The sequence below is a fragment of the Apodemus sylvaticus genome, chromosome 3 (assembly GCF_947179515.1).
Source record: "Apodemus sylvaticus chromosome 3, mApoSyl1.1, whole genome shotgun sequence".
NCBI lineage: Eukaryota > Metazoa > Chordata > Mammalia > Rodentia > Muridae > Apodemus > Apodemus sylvaticus.
This window is the reverse complement of record NC_067474.1, coordinates 116,577,959-116,599,155: the sequence shown is the minus strand read 5'-3', so window position 1 is coordinate 116,599,155 and position 21,197 is coordinate 116,577,959. Positions and strand designations below refer to the sequence as shown.

The 21,197-nt window shown below is 42.8% G+C and overlaps 1 pseudogene; it reads left to right on the top strand.

The window, feature by feature from the left end:
* The first annotated feature begins 7,529 nt into the window (after positions 1-7,529).
* Positions 7,530-10,330, top strand: LOC127680313 (PRAME family member 8-like; annotated as a pseudogene).
* The last annotated feature ends 10,867 nt before the right edge of the window (positions 10,331-21,197 follow it).

Below are 21,197 nucleotides of genomic sequence, written 5' to 3'. Positions count from 1 at the left end.
GAGATTTTTGTGTTTTTTCTTTCATGACCTCAGCCTGTTGACCAAAGTTCTCCTGTATTTCTTTAAGAGATTTTTGTGTTTCCTCTTTCATGACCTCAGCCTGTTGACCAAAGTTCTCCTGTATTTCTTTAAGTGTTTTTTGCATTTCCTCCTTGTTGGCTTTTGTATTCTCCTGGATTTCTTTCAATGATTTTTGTGTTTCCCTTGCAAGGGCTTCTAACTTTTGATCCATTTTCTCCTGAATTTCTTTAAGTATGTCCTTCATGTGTTCCTGTACCAGCATCATGACCAGTGATTTTAAATCCAAATCTTGTTTTACTGGTGTGATGGGGTATCCAGGACATGCTGGTAGAGGAGAATTGGGTTCAGATGTTGCCATATTGCCTTGATTTCTGTTAGTGACGTTCCTGCATTTGCCTTTTGCCATCTAGCTCTCACTGGTGTTACTTGGTCTTGCCAGTGCTGGACTCACCCGTGCAAGCTGCCCCTTCCCCGTTGGCCTCTGGTGCACAGCTTACACCCTGCACTGCCTGTAGACAGGGTGCTGCTGTCCAGGCCATTCAGATCCCGAAGCAGGCACCTGAAGGCTCCCACTGGGGCCCGCAGGATTTATTGGAGCACACTGACTTCTCCCAGCTGGCCGCCCGGAAGCCCCCACTAGCCTCTTGAGGGACCTGGAGATGTGGTGCGGCCGCCCAGGCTGATCTGAAGCGGAGAGAGTTGACCTGAGGGCTTCTGCCTGAGGCCTTGCCCCATATTGTGTCTGTGGACCAGATGGAACCCGTGTGCACCCCCAGGTAGCTCCGAAGGTGTATGCTGCTGTGACCTCCCCTGTGTTCCGCTCACTCCGCTGGGCAGCCGATTTCCCCAACCGTGCTGGCGCACACTAGGTTAGCCTTGTCACCCAGGCCCTGAGTCCAGGCAAAAGCCTGGGAGGCCAAGGTCCGAGCAAAGTTCCCCTAGGGCTATGACTGTTAATTGGGTCTGCCAGGTGACCCGGATGGCGGGCGTGAGCGTCCGCGCTCCCCGAAAGCACCGGGAGAGTCTGTTGTGCTAATAACCTCCTGGGCGGGTTGACACACAGATGGCCCACCAAGCCGCCCAGTTCTTGGGGTCAGTCCTGTGCCTTTTGGGGCCTTGACCCCCGTTTTGTTACCCTCAGGCTACGCTTGTTAGCAGTCTCTGCCCTCCCGAGCACTCTGGGTCCTGTAGGCAAAATGGCGGCGCGTGCGCCGGCCAGGGCAAAAAAAACTCCTGGCTGGGTTGGCGCCCCAATGGCCACTCGAACAGCCCAGGGCCTGGGTGCAGGCCAACGCCCGTCAGGCTCAGACCCCTGCGGTGTTGGGCCTAGGATTATGTTTGTGTACCTCAGTCTGTCCGATCTCTGGAGCCCAGAATCAAGATGGAGGTGAGTCTCTCCTGACTGGCGGGAAGCCGAGTTCTGAAGGGGCTTCCATGCAGCGAAAGGCTCCGCAGAACCGCAGCTGCTTGCTGCCCGGCTGGTCAGCGAAGGTCAGTGGTCGTGGGCGCAGGGCCTAACTGGACCCTGTGTCGCCTTGGTTCCACCGCTGATGGCCCTTCAGCTGGACCAGCTACTGTTGCCGCCGCCGCCGCCGCCGCCAGGATCAGGGAACATTTAAAAAGAGGAGGCAGAAACATTGTAAGAGTGCTTGCAGGGAAAGAAAGATTTATGAACCAGAGGGTTCACGGTTGCCTACAGGATCAGCAATCCTGAACTCAAAGTAGTTCTCACTAAGATTGAACCAAAATCAGGGACCTGGCATACATCTAATCTAAGGTGTATATACATGTTATAGTTGGGTAGCTTGATATGTTATCAGACTCCTGACAGAGTGGAAGCTGTGTTCTGATGTTTTTGTGTTCTCTTTGACCCCTGTGCTCCTACTGGGCTGCTTTGTCCAACCTTAATGCCATAGATCAGGTTTCACTGCTGTGAACAGAGACCATGACCAAGGCAACTCTTATAAGAACAACATTTAATTGAAGCTGGCTTGTAGGTTCAGAGAGCCAGACCATTATCATCAAGATGGGAACAAAACAGCATCCAAGCAGGCATGGTGCAGGAAGAGCTGAGAGTTCTCCATCTTCAGCAGATGGCTGCTAGCAGAATACTCACTTCCAGGCAGCAAGGATGAGGTTCTTAAAGGCCATGACCACAGTGACACACCTACTCCAAGAAGCCCATATATCCTCAAAGTTTCTCACCTTCTGTTCAAAAATATGCAAACTATGACATTCCACTCCCTGGTCCCTATAATCTTGTTCAAACACATGAGACACAGGGAGACATATCTAGCCAGAGCATAATGAAAAGGTAAAATTAGTACAACTTCCAAAGTCTCCATAGTTTATAACAGTCTAAAATGTTAAAACACAAAAATTCAAAGTCTCTTCTGAGATCCACCAATAACTTCTGTAATCCCCAAATCAAGATAGTAAACCAACTAGGCACACTCCAAACTCTGCATCTCCATGTCTGCTGTCAAAGCAGTTTTCAGATCTCCAGCACCATTTTCACATTTGTAGGCTGTAACAAATTTCTTTTCCTAGCTGGTTCCACTCCATATTAGCTGATTTCCTCAGCAAATAGCTAATGGCTCTTGCATCTCAAATATCTTAGGGTCTCCAAGGCAGCGTCACTATTATGGCTTCTTCTTTCTTTCTTTCTTTCTTCCTTCCTTTCTTTCTTTCTTTCTTCGTTTCTTCCTTCCTTTCTTTCTTTCTTTCTTTCTTTCTTTCTTTCTTTCTTTCTTTCTTTCTTATTTTTGTTTTTTTGGGGGTTTTTTGTTTGTTTTTTCTTTTTGTTTTGTTTTTTGATTTTTGTGTGTTTTGTTTGTTTTGCTTCGTTGGTTGGTTTCTGTTTGTTTGTTTGTTTGTTTGTTTGTTTGTTTGAGAAAGGATGTCTTTGAATAGCCCTGGCTGTCCTAGAACTGACTCTGTAGGCCAGAAGGGCTTTGATCTCAGAAATCTGCCTGCCTCTGCCTCCCAGAGTGCTGGGATTAAAGGCGTGTGCTATCACTGACCAACTTCTCTGTGTTTCAATGTCTGGGATCCACATATGACCTCCTGGGCTCCTCCAAATGCCTGATGTCACTTACCTGTGCCCACTGGAACACTCTGAATTTAATTTCATCCACTCCACTGCTGCTGTTGTTCTTAGTGAACATCAGATGGCACTAGCATTTCCAATACACCAGGGTCTTCCACTGTAACTAATAGACTCATAGTCTCTCTTTATGGTACCAAGCCTCACATTTGTTGTATGACCCCTTTATTCCTGGGCCGTCAACTGTAACTGAGGCTGCACCTTCACAAACAGACTTCCATGGCCTCTCATAGTGCCAAGCCTCAGCTTCTCTTTAGGACCCCTTCAGGCTGTCAAAATCAGTCCCACCTGGGTCCCTCTTACGCATTACCAAGTACAGCTCCAGCATGAGGCACAACCATGGCTGCCCCTCGAATGCAGCTTCTTTGTGCTCTCAGAAAACTCTCCCCAAAGATTTCATGTCATCGATGCTGGTCTCCTTAATCATCACTAATTTCATAGGTCTAACTAAGTAGCATCAATTGCCTGGTAGTCTTCTTCTCTTGACTATAAAGTTAAAACCACATGACCGAACCTCCCAAGTTCTGCTGCTTACAGGAGCTGAAAAATGGCCCTCTTGTCCTATTACATTATCACTAGCTTCCTCATTTCCAACTGCTTCACTGCCTAAGCTTGGCTGTCCTGTATATAGCTTGATAAAATGACCTATAACTTAGAGATATGCATGCCTGTATCCAGGGATTGAACGTGTGTACCACCATAACTGGATTTAAGCATATTTTTTCACCTAGAACTTTCTTTATCTCAGGCTACACTTGACCTCAGAGATCTGGTTGGCTTTATCTCCTGGGATTAAAAGTGTGTACCACAATGCCTAGATCAAATTTTGATGGGTAGGATCTTATCCCAAGGTCACCAATCTCTTAATTCAATTTAATATTCCACTGGCCTCCCTAAAACAGAATCACACTTAGCTCTGGCTATCCTTGAAGTCTCTCAGTAGAGCAACCTGGCCATAAACTCAAGGAGATCTATCACCCTTTGACTCCTGAGTGCTGAGATTAAAGGTGTGTACCTCTAGACATAGCTGAAAATCTTTGTTCTCACTGAGTGAATCAGGGGGCTTGAAATACAGAGACATTCTCCTGCCTTTACTTCTGGAGTTCAAAGGGGTGTATCACATGCTGAGATTAGAGAGTTGGGTTATAAAAGCCTTATAGTAGCCAGGCAGTAGTGCTACAGGCCTTTAATCCCAGCACTCGGGTGGCAGAGGCAGGCCGATTTCTGAGTTTGAAGCCAGCCTGGTCTACAGAGTGAGTTCCAGGACAGCCAGGGCTACCCCAAGAAACCCTGTCTGAAAAAAAAAAAACAAAAACCAAAAAACAAACAAACAAATAGCCTTATTTTTTTTACTTCCATCTCATAAGGCTTTTCTGTTGTTTTTCACACTTGTGATAAACTACCCATCTTGCTCATGATGGTCTAAATTCCTCAATCATGCATCATCCCAACCAATCTTCTTGGTAGCAAGGATTGCAGGCTGCTGAAATTCATTGCAGCAGTTTCAATTCTGTAACATATACATGTGGGGTTTGTTTGTTTATTATTTGTTTGTTTTGTGTTTAGCTTTTTTGTTTGTTTGGTTTTGGTTTTTCGAGACAGGGTTTCTCTGTGTAGCTCCTGCTGTCCTGGAACTCACTCTGGGGACCAGGCTGGCCTCAAACTCAAAGGTGTCTGCCTGACTCTGCCTCCCAAGTGCTGGGATTAAAGGCATGGACCACCACCACTTGGCTTGTGTCTAGCTTTTAATTATCATTGTTGTGTTGAGACAAAACCACACTATTTAATGTTTGGATAACCTAGAACCCCCTACACACTCAAGTACATGCTCACAGTAAGGAATACCCAGAGACAAAGACAGATATTAAAACCACACCCACTAATTATATCAATACATAAACAAGTACATATAGGTATGCATGTAAGATGAGTCAATCAAGCAGGCAAGGGCATCTATACTTCTAGTTCAGTGTTTGATTTCACACAAGAAGGTCTAATTCAATTAACCAACAGTAGGGGAAATGAATCTTTAACAGGAATAAGTGGGTGGAAACTTAATGAGCCAATGAGATGGGACCTTAAAGAAGAAGGTGGTACTATTTGGGGATGCGGGTAGAAAAAGGTGTATAAAAAGGGTCAGAGAAAGACAACTAGAATGTCAGAGGCCTGAAACTTGGAGTCAGTGTGTGGTCCTTCTGGGAGTAGGAGCCCTGTTGCCAGTGTCCATATCAGGTAAATAATTTTCTTCCATATGGGATTTCTTGCTTGCTGGGCTAGCCTTGTCACCATGCAAGTACAACTTCATTTCCAATTTATAATGTATGATTATTTTCTGGTAACAATCTGAAGACTCCCATCCATCTGACTCTTTGTGATTCCACATCCATTGAATCCTATGCTCACTTCAGAAACCTAAAATTTCTGAAAATTTTCATATAGGTGCATGCTAGGGATACATACACTTACATTAAAATAACTAAATATTCACAGTTCAAAAATACTTTTTAGCACTGTCCAGACAATTGGTCATCTTCCCTGGGGAAAAAAAAACACCTCTTCACTTCCTTGCTTTTCAGTTGCCTACAGTCCTTTGTGTAGAGCTTAGACCCTGTTGCATTTTTTTCTGTCTAGTTGCCCATGTTCACTGATGTCATCCTTTTTCAGCTCCTATAAGTGCAATCATGTTTATCAAGCTTTGTGTGTATAGCTTTTCCTAGTCTAGGAGATGCGATGTCACAGCACACTTACTGGTTCTCTAGAGCTACAGTCCTCTTTCCACCTCTTCAGCAATATTCCCTGTGTGTTTTCTGGATGTACCCTTTGGGACTGATGTCCACAAATCTTCATCTTTATTTGTTGTGGTTTTCTGGGTTTTTTTTTTTTTTGTATTTGGTTTTTTTTTCCAGAACAGGGTTTCTCTGTATAGCCCTGGCTGTCCTGGAACTCACTCTATAGACCAGCTGGCCTCAAACTCAGAGATCTGCCTGCCTCTGCCTCCCATAGTGCTGGGATTCCAGGCATGACCCACCACTGCCCAGCGGTTGTGGTTTTCTGTAGAGGTTTCTACCTGCTGCAAAGAGAAGTTTCCTATGTATAGGATAGACTTCAGTTTTAATGTGAAATAGGTTTACACTGGAATTTCCTTTCTATTTAAGATAGCATGTCCAAGAACAAGGATGGCCTTGAACTCTCAATTCTTTTGGTTCTGTTCAGTTTTCTAGACTTAAGTCTGGAATTTCAGTCAGGATCGTCTTTATAATTTAATCCTTCTGAAATCTCTTAAATTATGTTTCACAGATTATGGGTTTAGAATTATATGAACTGGAATTCCCTCTTAACTATACCTTACAAATTGTCCTGGAGAAGGATTCAGGCACACAAGACCAAAGTTCGAGCTATGAGCTTGTGTTTCTGATGCTGTGGCTTAACCAGGGACCACAGCTGTAGGCATATGGTTGCTTAAGCCTTATCCAGGTGATTAGATATTTTATAAGATTTGTATGTGTGTGTGTATGTGTGCATGCATGAACGTAGGTATGGGGAAATTATACAACAGCCACACTTGAAAACTAGAATTAATGTCCTGGATACAAGGGATCACAATGCAGGCTAGACTTAGAAGTACTGATAGATATATTGTCTCAGCTATGTGTTTGTCTGACATCCAATTGTCATGGAAACTCTCCTTCCTATAGCCTATGTACACTTGGCTTCTCTAAGACTCACATGAGCAAGAGCTTTCATTCAGAAGTATAACTTTCTAAATGCTCTGGGAAAAGTAGAATGTTTTACATAGGTTTGGAATTTCAGATGTGGTCTGATAATATATCTAGGTGGCCATGAATGAACAAACCTTTTATCTCATTTCCTAAATTAATATAATATGGCTCAGCTTGCTCGCATTGGTCTCTAAAGCATTAAGTAGTACATACAGACAGGCATCTCACAGGTTCTCCTCAGCCCTTACAGGAGAGAACAAACTGTTGAAAGGACAATAGAGCTGGTTGGGTCTTTGACATTAGCACTATATTTTATTCAGGGCCTGAAAAGTTGTTCAGTCTCTTTCTTGTAACAAGACTTTGGTCAGAATGTATGCTCCTGAATAACCCTTATACTAGGCATGAGATTAAGAGGAGCAGGGGTGGTAACCCATGCAACTTTGGTTAATTTTTTCCACTGTGGGTGCTTACAAGATAATCTGTATGCTGAGAGTGATGAATTTTTGGCTTGGAGACCAAAAGATTGAATCATTGTGCAGACTGAGTTCCTCACTATTGCCAAAGCATGGGCTCTGGACTTCTGGTTTCTGCAATGTGTGAGACATAGGAATTCCCAATGCTTAGCCTGAAGTTATGTCTCCTAAATGCTTCACCAGGTTCCTTCCGACTGAATATCTAGCAGGATGAGCACCTACAACCCTCCCACACTCCAGCAGCTGGCACTGGATGCTCTGCTGAGGAAAGATGCCATAGACTCCTCCGATCTGGATCACCTGCCCACTGTGCTTTTCCCACCACTCTTCCTAGAGGACTTCAATGGTAGACACACTCAGATATTGAAGGCAATGGTGGCAGCCTGGCCCTTTTCCTACCTCCCTTTGGGGCCACTGCTGAAAACCACTAATGTGGAGTTGCTGCAAGCTGTTCTGGATGGCATAGATATACTGCTGACCCAGACAGTTCGTCCCAGGTAAGCAAGGCCTAAGGAGGGTAGAAAGAGAATCATGGGCTTAAAGTGGTAACATACACACAAATTAGGGCAGGAAAAACGGTGTCAAACAGGGCAGAGACTAATGATGTCAACAACTTACAGATCTAAAGAATTATTATTCAAGATGAAAGCTGATCTAAATGACAGTCATAAGCCAGGGTAGCTCAGAGCACAAGTAGCCAGAGTAGGATGAGCCTATCCATGGCTTTAGTACAGACGCTAGATATGGAAGAGACACAAGTCAAGAGCAAATGAATGGAGGGCAGTGGGGCATGTCTCCAGATGCAGCTCATGCAGTATCCTTGCCTGCCTGGCATGAGGTGCTATGATGGAGCTGACATTAGACAGTGATATCCAAGTGGACTCAATATTGGTTCCTGTTCTAAATTATGATACTTTACCTTTTTCCCCTCAGAGAAGATAGAAACTTCAAGTATTGGACTTGAGAGTTGTGCACCAGGATTTCTGGGATGCATGGGCTGAAGAAGAGGATAGTTTCTGTTCAGCAAATATTTTGATCAAGAAGCAAGTTCCAGAGTGCAATCTTGGTTATCCACTGAGGCAGGATTTTCAGGTAGTCACTAACCTGGCCCTCTTCTCTTCTCTGAACAAACAACAAACATGTTTGCTGCAGTGGGCCCAGTATAGAAAAGACTCTGCAATTTTGCTGTCTGAAGGTGAAGATTTGTGACTTCCCATTGGAGATTATCAGGGAGGTCTTTAATATTTTCCAGCCAAAGTATATTGAGGAATCGGAAATAAACACCAACCAGGTCAGGTACTTCCTAGGTTTCTTTGGACATTTCCTTGGTGAGATGAGAAATCTTCTCAAATTCCATCTACATCAAACCCACTTCAACTTTAGTCTTATGAACACAGTGACAGATGTAAAGATGTATGCTGCCCAATTCTTTTCTCAGTTCTCCAAACTAAACCATCTCCAGCATCTCTATGTGAATGGTGCCCACTTTTCCTATGACAACATGAACGAGTTGTTCAGGTAAGGACGGATGGTGAGTTGTTTCTGCTCTGACAGCAAACCTTTCCCTATATGTGGAGCATTAGTAGACACCTGCGGTGTGCCAATCACAGGGAATGTTACAATGATCGACTCATTACAGTACCAAAGTGTGGATTATTTGTTTCTTAACTGAGCTCACTTGGTTCAATTCCCACTCCTTTGCAGAGTCTGGGCTGGGTGAGGGTATATTGAGAGAGCTACCTTGCACACATGTCCATTGTATGGTCAGATGCATTAAATGTGCTTTTCATATTCCTGTTTGGTATCCAGGCAAATTTAATGGAAGGAAACAGGGCAAAGCAGAATGCCCTCAGCTGGAAAGGCTCCACACCTGTCCACTAGATAGATATATGAGATCAGGAACCAGTTTGATCTTCTATTGAAGACAGTCAGCCTCTCATTCTCAATAAAGAAAGGATGGTTTGAACTAAGAAAATGGGAACTAAGTATGGTTGAGACTAAGTAAATGGAAAATCTGTTATACTGGGGTGGGAGTTATCACACTCAAGGGTAGAACACTGAAATCAGGGATGGAGACAGTGGAGATAGCAGGGACATGGATAAACTCTGCAGGACACAGGCCAAGATGTTGCCAGAACCTTTCAGTGCTGGGCATTTCTAGGTATGCTTTCCTGGTATGCTTGGGCAAGCTCTAATTCTCTGAAAGAGTGAGTATGGAGAGTTGCAGGCCTGTGGTCTGAGCCCATCCTACCTGACTGTAATATGCTTCTGTATACAATGCTATGAGCAGACACCAACATGCTGTTTCCCCAGGGTGGACCTTCAACATAAGCATAGATTGACTCTACATATGTGTATTCTCTGTGTCTATGTCCATCTTACTCGTGTCCTCCAGCAACTTGAGCCAAGCCAATTTTCTTGTTCTTTCTCTAGATGCCTGAAGAGCCCCTTGGAGTCCTTTTCTATGATTTTCTGCCATCTCTCAGTGTCAGACTTGAAACTCATATCAGAGTGTCAGAGGCTATATCAACTGAAACACTTGCACTTCTATGCTGTATTGTTTTCTGAGTCATGTTTCAAGAATCTCCAAATTCTCCTAGAAAATGTATCTGAAACTCTGCAGACCCTGCAGATAGAGAACTGCAGGATGACGGACTCTCAACTCAAAGTCCTCTTGCCAACATTGATCCATTGCTCCCAGCTCACCTTGGTCAATTTCTGTGACAACGGCTTCTCCACTCCTGTACTGAAGGACCTTCTGCAATGCATGGCATCTAAGCAAGTTGACTGTTGAGCGGTACCCTGCCTCTCTAGAGTGCTATAATAACATGGGTAATGTTGTGGTGGAGAGATTTTCCCAAGTGTGTCGTGAGCTCAAGGATATACTCATGGCCAAAAGGCAGCTCAAGACACTCTTTTTTGCTACTGTCCCCTGCCCTCATTGTTGGATGCGCTGTGTCTATGACATGAAGACCAGACTTTGCCATAATTGGCAGGAAAGAGGAGATTGATTCTGGATGCTGAGAAAGGAAATCTGAGGAAGTACGTTCATCACAGAGTTCCAGAATTCAAGGCTTCAGATGTACTGGATTCAAAATGGTGTTCAGTGTATGGAGACATCAGGGGTGACTTGACATGAAGAACAAACAATAGGATAATAACATCGGGTGTCTTATGGAATCATAAAGACAGTACTACATTTCTAAATGTGCCTTCATCAGGACAGAATCACTAGCATCTTCCCTATGTTGTTAATATATGTCCAATCTATGAACTGAATGGTCTCCTCTTGTGCTACTGAGTCACTGACCTCAGTTTTCAGTTTATAATCATGGTGTCCTATGACCTCATCATGTGTATGATCCAGGAAATTATTATCTAAGCTATGTTGGAAGCAAAGTCAATTATTACATTATCTTCTCTTTAATTCCCACTGTTTGCCTCCTTGTTTTGCTATGTGCACAGAATTGTCAAACTAATTGTGAAGGGCTCTTGGAAACTACCCTCTGTACAGAACCATCCTTGGGACATAATGGGACTGTAAGCACAGTGGCATTCCTACACAAGTCCCTGAAGGGTGAACACATTTTAGAAATGGGGATGGGGAGGATGGGGGAATGGGGGTGGGCTACTTGTTAGAACTTACTGTTCCATCAGTGCTCACAGAGTGGGATGGGATATCTTAGGACTTATTATGACCATGGAGCATAGTTTCATCTGCGAAAGTGTGGTCCCACCACATAACTTATTCAGTACAAGTAGAATGCTCATTGGACTCATCTGCTGAGGGGCTGAACCCTCTACAGATCAAGTCAGTCACATGAATGTAGAAAAAAGATAAACAGGCTTGTCACACTTTAGGCACACCTGGGATTCCTAATCTCCATTTCTGGACAGTTTTTCTTATAGACAGTATAGTTAGTTCAGCAACAAAGTGCCCTGTGGAAGAGAATCAGTCTCCTGCAGCCTCTGGTACATTTTCTCTGGGTTCAGCTTCAGGACAAGACTCTTTCCTCAGCCTCATAGCTCTGCCTCAGCAGCTCACAGCACTGACACACACACACACACACACACACACACACAGACTGTGTTTTAGGCTGTGTTGTCCACATGATGTCAGTCTATAGAGCAAACATCCTCTATTTCGAGCATACTGAGTACCTGGCCCTCAGGGGTGTACCCTACCTCAAATAGTACACCTTAGGATCAGGAGACATGGCCCAGAAGATTAGTATGATTGCTACATATTTAAACCATTCTAGAATTCTTTTCTGGTACCAACCTGAAGATTCTCATCCACTTAACCCTCTGATTCCACTTCCAGTGGATCCTATGCTCACTTCGGAACCCTTATATTATGCATATAAGTGCATGCTGGGGAAACATATACTTACATTAAAATAAGTACATATTCACAGTTAAAAAATACTGTTTAGCCAGGTGGTGGTGGCACAGGAATTTAATCCCAGCACTTAGGAGGTAGAGGCAGACAGATTTCTGAGTTCGAGGCCAGCCTGGTCTACAGAGTGAGTTCCAGGATAGCCAGGGCTACACAGAGAAGCCCTGTATCAAAACAAAACAAAACAAAACAAAACAAAACAAAACAAAACAAAACAAAATACTGTTTAGCACTGTACAACCAATTGGTTGTCTTCCCTAGGTAAAAACACCTCTTCACTTCCTTGCTTTTCAGTTGCCTACAGTCCTTTGTGTAGAGCTTAGACCCTGTCGTATTTTCTCTGTCTAGTTCGCCATGTTCACTGATGTCATCCTTTTTCAGCTCCTATAAGTGCAATCATGTTTGTCAAGCTTTGTGTGTATAGCTTTTCCTACCACTAGGAGATTCCATCTCAGAGCACACTCACTGGCTCTCTAGAGCTACAGTCCTCCTTCCACCTCTTCAGCAATGTTCCCTGTGTTTTTGTGGATGTACCCTTTGGGACTGATATCCACAATTCTGCATCTTTATTGGTTGTGGTTTTCAGTAGGGTTTGTGCCTATTGCAAAGACAAGTTTCCTCGATGTGGTGTATCTTAGATTTTTTTTTAATTTTTTTTATTTGGTATATTTTTTATTTACATTTCAAATGATTTCCCCTTTCCTAGCCCCCCCACTTCCAAAAAGTCCCGTAAGCCCCCTTCTCTCCCCCTGTCCTCCCACCCACCCCTTCCCACTTCCCTGTTCTGGTTTTGAATACTGCTTCATTGAGTCTTTCCAGAACAAGGGGCCACTCTTCCTTTCTTCTTGTACCTCATTTGATGTGTAGATTATGTTTTGGGTAATCCAGGTTTCTAGGTTAATATCCACTTATTAGTGAGTGCATACCATGATTCATCTTTTGAGTCTGGGTTACCTCACTTAGTATGATGTTCTCTAGGTCCATCCATTTGCCTAAGAATTTCATGAATTCATTGTTTCTAATGGTTGAATAGTACTCCATTGTGCAGATATACCACATTTTTTGCATCCACTCTTCTGTTGAGGGATACCTGGGTTCTTTACAGCATCTGGCAATTATAAATAGGGCTGCTATGAACATAGTAGAGCATGTATCCTTATTACATGGTGGGGAATCCTCTGGGTACATGCCCAGGAGTGGTATAGCAGGATCTTCTGGAAGTGAGGTGCCCAGTTTTCAGAGGAACCGCCAGACTGCTTTCCAGAGTGGTTGTACCAATTTGCAACCCCACCAGCAGTGGAGGAGTGTTCCTCTTTCTCCACACCCTCTCCAACACCTGCTGTCTCCTGAATTTTTAATCTTAGCCATTCTGACTGGTGTAAGATGAAATCTCAGGGTTGTTTTGATTTGCATTTCCCTAATGACCAATGAAGTTGAGCATTTTTTAAGATGCTTCTCTGCCATCCGATGTTCTTCAGGTGAGAATTCTTTGTTTAACTCTGTACCCCATTTTTTAATAGGGTTGTTTGGTTTTCTGGAGTCTAACTTCTTGAGTTCTTTATATATATTGGATATTAGCCCTCTATCTGATGTATGATTGGTGAAGATCTTTTCCCAATTTGTTGGTTGCTGATTTGTCCTCTTGATGGTGTCCTTTGCCTTACAGAATCTTAGTAATTTTATGAGGTCCCATTTGTCAATTCTTGCTCTTAGAGCATACGCTATTGGTGTTCTGTTCAGAAACTTTCTCCCTGTACCGATGTCCTCAAGGGTCTTCCCCAGTTTCTTTTCTATTAACTTCAGAGTGTCTGGCTTTATGTGGAGGTCCTTGATCCATTTGGATTTGAGCTTAGTACAAGGAGACAAGGATGGATCAATTCGCATTCTTCTGTATGCTGACCTCCAGTTGAACCAGCACCATTTGTTGAAAAGGCTATCTTTTTTCCATTGGATGTTTTCAGCCTCTTTGTCGAGGATCAAGTGGCCATAGGTGTGTGGGTTCATTTCTGGATCTTCAATCCTGTTCCATTGATCCTCCTGCCTGTCACTGTACCAATACCATGCCTAAGGATTATAGGCATAGATGAGAGTGAAGATTTACAGCTTAAAGGGCCAGCAAATATCTTCAATAAAATTATGGAAGAAAACTTCCCTAACCTAAAGAGAGAGATGACCATGAATATACAAGAAGCCTATAGAACTCCAAACAGACTGGACCAGAACAAGAATACTTCCCGTCACATAATAATCAAAACACCAAATGTTCTAAACAAAGAAAGAATATTAAAGGCAGTAAGAGAAAAAGGCCAAGTAACATATAAAGGAAGACCTATCAGAATCACAGCAGACTTTTCACCTGAGACTATGAAGGCTAGAAGATCCTGGGCTGATCTCATGCAGACTCTAAGAGAACACAAATGCCAGCCAAAACTACTATATCCAGCAAAACTCTCAATCACCGTAGATGGAGAAACTAAGATATTTCATGACAAAACCAAGTTTACCCAATATCTATCCACAAACCCAGCCCTATAAAGGATAATAGGAGGAAAACACCAATACAGGGAGGGAAACTTCACCCTGGGAAAAGCAAGATAGTAACCTTTCATCAAACCCAAAAGAAGTTAACCAATCAAATTTAAATAATAACGTCAAAAATGACAGGAAGTAACAATCACTATTCCTTAATATCTCTTAACATCAATGGACTCAATGCCCCAATAAAAAGACATAGACTAACTGACTGGATACGGAAACAGGACCCTACATTTTGCTGCTTACAGGAAACACACCTAAGGGTCAAAGACAAACACTACCTTAGAGTAAAAGGCCGGAAGACAATTTTACAAGCAAATGGTCTCAGGAGACAAGCTGGAGTAGCCATTTTAATATCAGATAAAATTGACTTTCAACCCAAAGTCATCAAAAGAGACTCTGAGGGACACTTCTTGCTGGTCAAAGATTTTTCTATTCCTGCACAAAAATCATGACCAAAAAGCAGCTTGGCGAGGAAAGTGTTTATTCAGCTTACACTTCCAAACTGTTGTTCATCACCTAAGAAAGTCAGGACTGAAAGTCAAACAGGTCAGGAAGCAGGAGCTGATGCAGTGTCCATGGAGAGATGTTTCTTACTGGCTTACTTCCCCTGACTTACTCAGCCTGCTCTCTTATAGAACCCAAGAATACCAGTCCAGAGTTCGTACCACCCACAAGGGGCCCTCCTAACATCATCACTAATTGTGAAATTGCCCCACAGCTGGATCTCATGCAGGCACTTCCACCAAATGAAGCAACTTTCTCTGTGATAACTCCAGCCTGTGTCAAGTTGACACACAAAACCAGCGAGTACAGTAACCCAATCACAAAAAACACACATGGTATGCACTCACTGATAAGTGAATATTAGCCCAAAAGCTTGGACTCCCCAAGGTAGAATTCACTAACCACATGAAACTCAAGAAGAAGAAAAACCAAAGTGTGGATAGTTCATTCCATCTTAGAAAGGGTAACAAAATATTCTCAGGAGCAAATACAGAGACAAAATATAGATCAGAAACAGAAGGAAAGGCTATCTAGTGATTGCCCCACCTGGAGATCCCTCCTGTATACAGTCACTAAACCCAGACATTATTGTATATGTCAAGCACCCCTTGCTGAAAGGAACCTAATATAGCTGTCTCCTGAGAGGATCTGCCAGAGCCTGACAAATACAGAGGCGATGCTCCCAGCCAGCCATTGGACTGAGCACCAGTTCCCCAATGGAGGAGCTAGAGAAAGGACTAAAAGAGCTGAAGGGTTTTCATTCCATAGTAAAAACTCCAATGTGAACTAACCAGATCCCCCTGAGCTCGAAAGGACCAACTAAGGAGTATACATGGAGGGAATCCATGGCTCCAGCTGCATATGTAGCAGAGGATGGCTTTGTAAGGCATCAATGAGAGGAGGGGATCTTCATCCTCTGAAAGCTCAATGGATCTCCCAATGCAGGGGTATTCTACGGTTGGAAGGTGGGAGGTTAGTGTGTGGTGGAGGAACTCCCTCATAGAAGCAGGGGGATGGGGGATGGGATAAGACATGTGGGGGCAAGGTGAACCTGGAAAGGGGATATTTGAAATGTAAATAAAGGAAATATTAAATAAATAAAAGTTTTTAAATAAAAACATTTGGACCATTATTTCTTAGTTTCATTGTGTCTCTGTTTAGTTTATGTTTCCCTGATCTGTCCATTGATGAGAGTGGGATGTTGAAGTCGCCCACTATTACTGTGTGAGGTACAATGTGTGCTTTGATTTTAAGTAAAGTTTCTTTTATGAATGTGGGTGACTTTTCATTTGGAGCATAGATGTTCAGAATTGAAAGCTCAGCTTGATAGCTTTTGTTTTTTAAGATTTATTTATTTATTCTATGAAAGTACACTCTAGCTGTCTTCAGACACCAGAAGAGGGCGTCAGGTATCTTTACATATGGTTGTGAGCCACCATGTTGGTGCTGGGATTTAAACCCATGACCATTGATAGATCAGTCGGTGCTCTTACCAGGTAAGCTATCTCTCAAGCTCCCTGGTAGATTTTTTTTTATGAGTATGAAATGTTCTTCCTTATCTTTTTTGGTGACTTTTGGTTGAAAGTCGATCTTATCCAATATTAGAATGGTTTATCCAGCTTGTTTCATGGGACCATTTGCTTTGAAATTTGTTTTTTAGCCTTTATTCTGAGACAGTTTTTGTCTGTCACACTGAAGTGTGTTTGCAGTATGCAGCATAATGCTGGGTCCTGTTTAAGTATCCAGACTTCTAGTCTATGTCTTTTTATTGGGGAATTAAGTCCATTGATTGTAACAGATATTAAGCAATAGTGATTGTGGCTTCCTGTTAATTTTGTTGTTATTTTTATGTTTGTGTGGTTATCTTCTTTTGGGCTTGTTGAAAGATTACTTTCTTGCTTTTTCTATGGTGTAGTTTCCCTCCGTGTGTTGTTGTTTTCTATCTACTATCCTTTGTGGGGCTGGCTTTGTGGAAAGATATTTTGTAAATTTGGTTTTGTCATGGAATATCTTGGTTTCTCCATCTATGGTAATTGAGAGTTTTGCTGGGTATAGTATTCTGAGCTGGCATTTGTGTTCTCTTAGGGTCTGAATGAGATCCTCCTAAGATCTTCTAGATTTCATAGTCTCTGGTGAGAAGTCTGGTGTAATTCTGATAGGTCTGCTTTTATATGTTACTTGACCCTTTTACCTTACTGCTTTTAATATTCTTTCTTTGTTTTGTGCATTTGGTGTTTTGACTATTATGTGAGGGAAGGAATTTCTTTTCTGTTCTAATGTATTTGGAGTTCTGTAGGGTTCTTGTATGTTCATGGGCACCACTCTCTTTAGGTTAGGGAATTTTCTTCTATAATTTTGTTGAAGATGTTTACTGACCCTTTAAGTTGGGAATCTTCACTCTCTTCTATACGTTTTATCCTTTGGTTTGGTTTTCTCATTGTATTCTGGATTTCTTGCATGTTTTGTGTTAGGAGCATTTTGCATTTTTTTGACTGTAGTGTCAATGTTTTCTATGGTATCTTCTGCACCTGGGATTCTCTTCTACGTCTTGTATTCTGTTGGTGAAGCTTATATCTGTGGCTCCTGATCACTTTCTTAAGTTTTCTATCTCCAGTTTTGTCTCCCTTTGTGATTTTTTTATTTTTTCTAGTTCCAATTTTAGATCTTGGATTCTTTTGTTCAGTTCTCTCACCTGTTTGGTTATGTTTTTCTATACTTCTTTAAGAGATTTTGTGTTTCGTCTTTAAGGTTGACTACCTGTTTACCTGTATTCTCTCTCTTAAGGGAGTTATTTATGTCCATCTTGAAGTCTTCTATCTTCATCACGAGATGTGATTTTAAATCAGAGTCTTTTTTTTTCTGGCGTGTGGTGGTAACCAGGGCTCACTGTGGTGGAAGAACTGGGTTTTGATGAAGACAAGTGGCCTTGGTTTCTGTTGCTTATGTTCTTGCCCTTTCCTTTCACCATCTGGTTGTCTCTGATATTTACTGATTTTCCTGTCTCTGTTTTGTCCCTCCTGCAAGCCTCTGTAACAGTATTCCTTAGAGACCAGTTCTCTCTGGGAGAAATTCAGTTATGGAGAGCTGTGGTACAGGGTCAGCTCTGGGGTGCAGACAGAAAACAGAAGGATCCAGTCCCCAGCTGATCCTTGGTTCCTGTGTCCTGATGGCTCTGCGAAGGTTTCTCTTGGGCCAGGAATTTGAAGAAAAATGGTAGTCTTACCTACACTCACAGGCTTGCCTGTACTCCAGGGACACTAATTCTCTTCAGGCACTATCTGGGTATGGATACCTGTGGCAGAGAATAGGCTCCAGGCACAGACAGAAACACAGAAGGCTCCTGTCCCAGGTCACTTCTTGGTTCCAGTGTCCTGAGGGTTCTGAGCAGGTACCTCTGAGCAGTAGTGGTGGTCTTACCTGTGCTCACAGGCTTGTCTGCTCTCCTGGGAAGCTAGCTCTCTTCAAGCACTCTTTGGGTATGGAACCTTGTAGCAGAGGATTGTCTAATTTATTTTTAATTCTACAGCTTTGTTATGCCTTAGAAGTACATTAAAACTGTGACCACATATACTAAAAATGAGAAAGTAAAGTGTTTGCAAAGGTAAAAGGAATTTTTCACAAATGAGGATATACACGACCCACTTTTTTTTTTTCTGAGACAGGGTTTCTCTGTGTACCCCTGGCTGTCCTGAAACTCACTCTGTAGACCAGGCTGGCCTCGAACTCAGAAATCTGCCTGCCTCTGCCTCCCATGTGCTGGGATTAAAGGTGTGTGCTACCACCGCCCCCTCACTTTTTTTTAATCTATACATTAGGGCCTGATGGCTCAACAGTTAATGGTGCTTGCAACTCTAACCCACAGACAAAACCCACAGTTTCTGACAAGAACTGTTCCTGTCTGAAAGAACTATAGAGCCAAAAATGGAGAAGAAACTGAAGGAAAGGTGGTCCAATAACCAGCCCAACTTGGGATCCATCTCCTGGGAAGGCACCAAGGCCTGACATTTTTTTTAATATACCACTAATTATGATAATTTATTAATAATTTCCATCTGGATTGATTAATTATTGTTTAAAACAGATGTTATTACCCTCAAACTGTGCTACCCATTGGCTCAATCACCCCTTGCCTTTCCAACCCTTATCCTTAACCATCCTTACTCCTCTGGCCGATATGTCTTCTGATACATCCACTGAACCAAAATTTTCACTACAAATTACACCTCTCTCTCAAAAAGGGGAATTGTCAGGAGGTGAGCTGTGCATAGGTATCTTGGTCCCAAGTTGAGCACAGACCTTGAATCCCAGCGACTTGGTAGGCCAGGCTACATGTAGGAGGACTACATGGGACAGAAGGAGTTCAGTTACATCCCCTGGGCCCCTGGCTCCTATCACAGTTGCAGCCCCCAACCCCCCCCCCCCCACTGCAGTAGAGAAGTGTGGCCATCAGTCACATAGGACAATACAGGGACCCCTATATTTTAAAACAAAGTAAAGGGAGGATATGTTGGCCATAACCCTTGACCATCAGTCTCATAGGGCAATGCCTGACACAAGCCCCTGGTATTCTGACTGAGCTCCACTCCCACAGTTACCTGGTTACAGTCAGGCATGCCCCACCTCACAGTTACCCTGCAACTGCCAGGTATCCCAACCCACTATAAACGGGGCTTCTTGTCCCCTCCTCCCTCTCTTGCTCTCTCTCTTGCTCTCTTCTTTCTCACTCTCTTCTCTAACCTTTCTCTTTTCCCATTCTACCCCCCCACTTTCCACAGGGCCTTGGCTGGTCTTCATCTCTCTACACCCCGCACACACACTCTATTCTTTAATAATAAAGCTAAAAAATCAAGCACAAGGAGGTCAAAGGGATACAAATTGGAAAGGAAGAAGTCAAACTATCATTATTTGCAGATATGATAGTCTACCTAAGTGACCCAAAAAACTCCACTAGAGAACTCCTACAGCTGATAAACAACTTTAGCAAAGTGGCAGGTTATAAAATCAACTCAAGCAAATCAGTAGCCTTCCTATACTCAAAGGATAAGCAGGCTGAGAAAGAAATTAGGGAAATGACCCCCTTCACAATAGCCACAGACAGCATTAAGTACCTTGGGGTGACTCTTACCAAACATGTCAAAGATCTGTATGCCAAGAACTTCAAGACTATGAAGAAGGAAATGGAAGAAGACCTCAAAAAATGGAAAAACCTCCCATGCTCATGGATCAGCAGGATTAATATAGTAAATGGCCATTTTGCCAAAAGCAATATACAGATTCAATGCAATACCCATCAAAATCCCAACTCACTTCTTCACAGAGTTAGAAAGAGCAATCCTCAAATTCATCTGGAATAACAAAAAACCAAGAATAGCTAAAACTATTCTCAACAATAAAAGAAATTCTGGGGGTATCAGTATCCCTGACCTCCAGCAATACTAGAGAGTAATAGTGTTAAAAACTGCATGGTATTGGTACAGTGACAGGGAAGCAGATCAATGGAACAGGATTGAAGATCCAGAAATGAACCACACACCTATGGCCACTTGATCCTCAACAAAGGGGCTGAAAACATCCAATGGAAAAAAGATAGCCTTTTCAACAAATGGTGCTGGTTCAACTGGAGGTCAGCATGCAGAACAATGCGAATTGATCCATCCTTGTCTCCTTGTACTAAGCTCAACTCCAAATGGATCAAGGACCTCAACATAAAGCCAGACACTCTGAAACTAATGGAAAAGAAACTGGGGAAGACCCTTGAGGACATTGGTACAGGGGGAAAGTTCCTGAACAGAACACCAATAGCTTATGCTCAGATCAAGAATTGACAAATGGGACCTCATAAAATTACAAAGTTTCTGTAAGGCAAAGGACACCATCAAAAGGGCAAATCGGCAACCAACAAATTGGGAAAAGATCTTCACCAACCCTATATCAGATAGAGGGCTAATATCCAATATATATAAAGAACTCAAGAAGTTAGACTACAGAAAACCAAATAACCCTACTAAAAATGGAGTACAGAGTTAAACAAAGAATTTTCACCTGAAGAACTTCGGATGGGGAAGAAGCAACTTAAAAAATGCTCAACTTCATTAGTCATTAGGGAAATGCAAATCAAAACAACACTGAGATTTCACCTTACACCAGTCAGAATGGCTAAGATTAAAAACTCAGGAGACAGCAGGTGTTGGAGAGGATGTGGAGAAAGAGGAACACTCCTCCACTGCTGGTGGGGTTGCAAATTGGTACAACCACTTTGGAAATCAGTCTGGCAGTTCCTCAGAAAAATGGGCACCTCACTTCCAGAAGATCCTGCTATACCAATCCTGGGCATATACCCAGAGGATTCCCCAGCATGTAATAAAGATACATGCTCTACTATATTCATAGCAACCCTATTTATAATTTCCAGAAGCTGGAAAGAACCCAGGTATCCC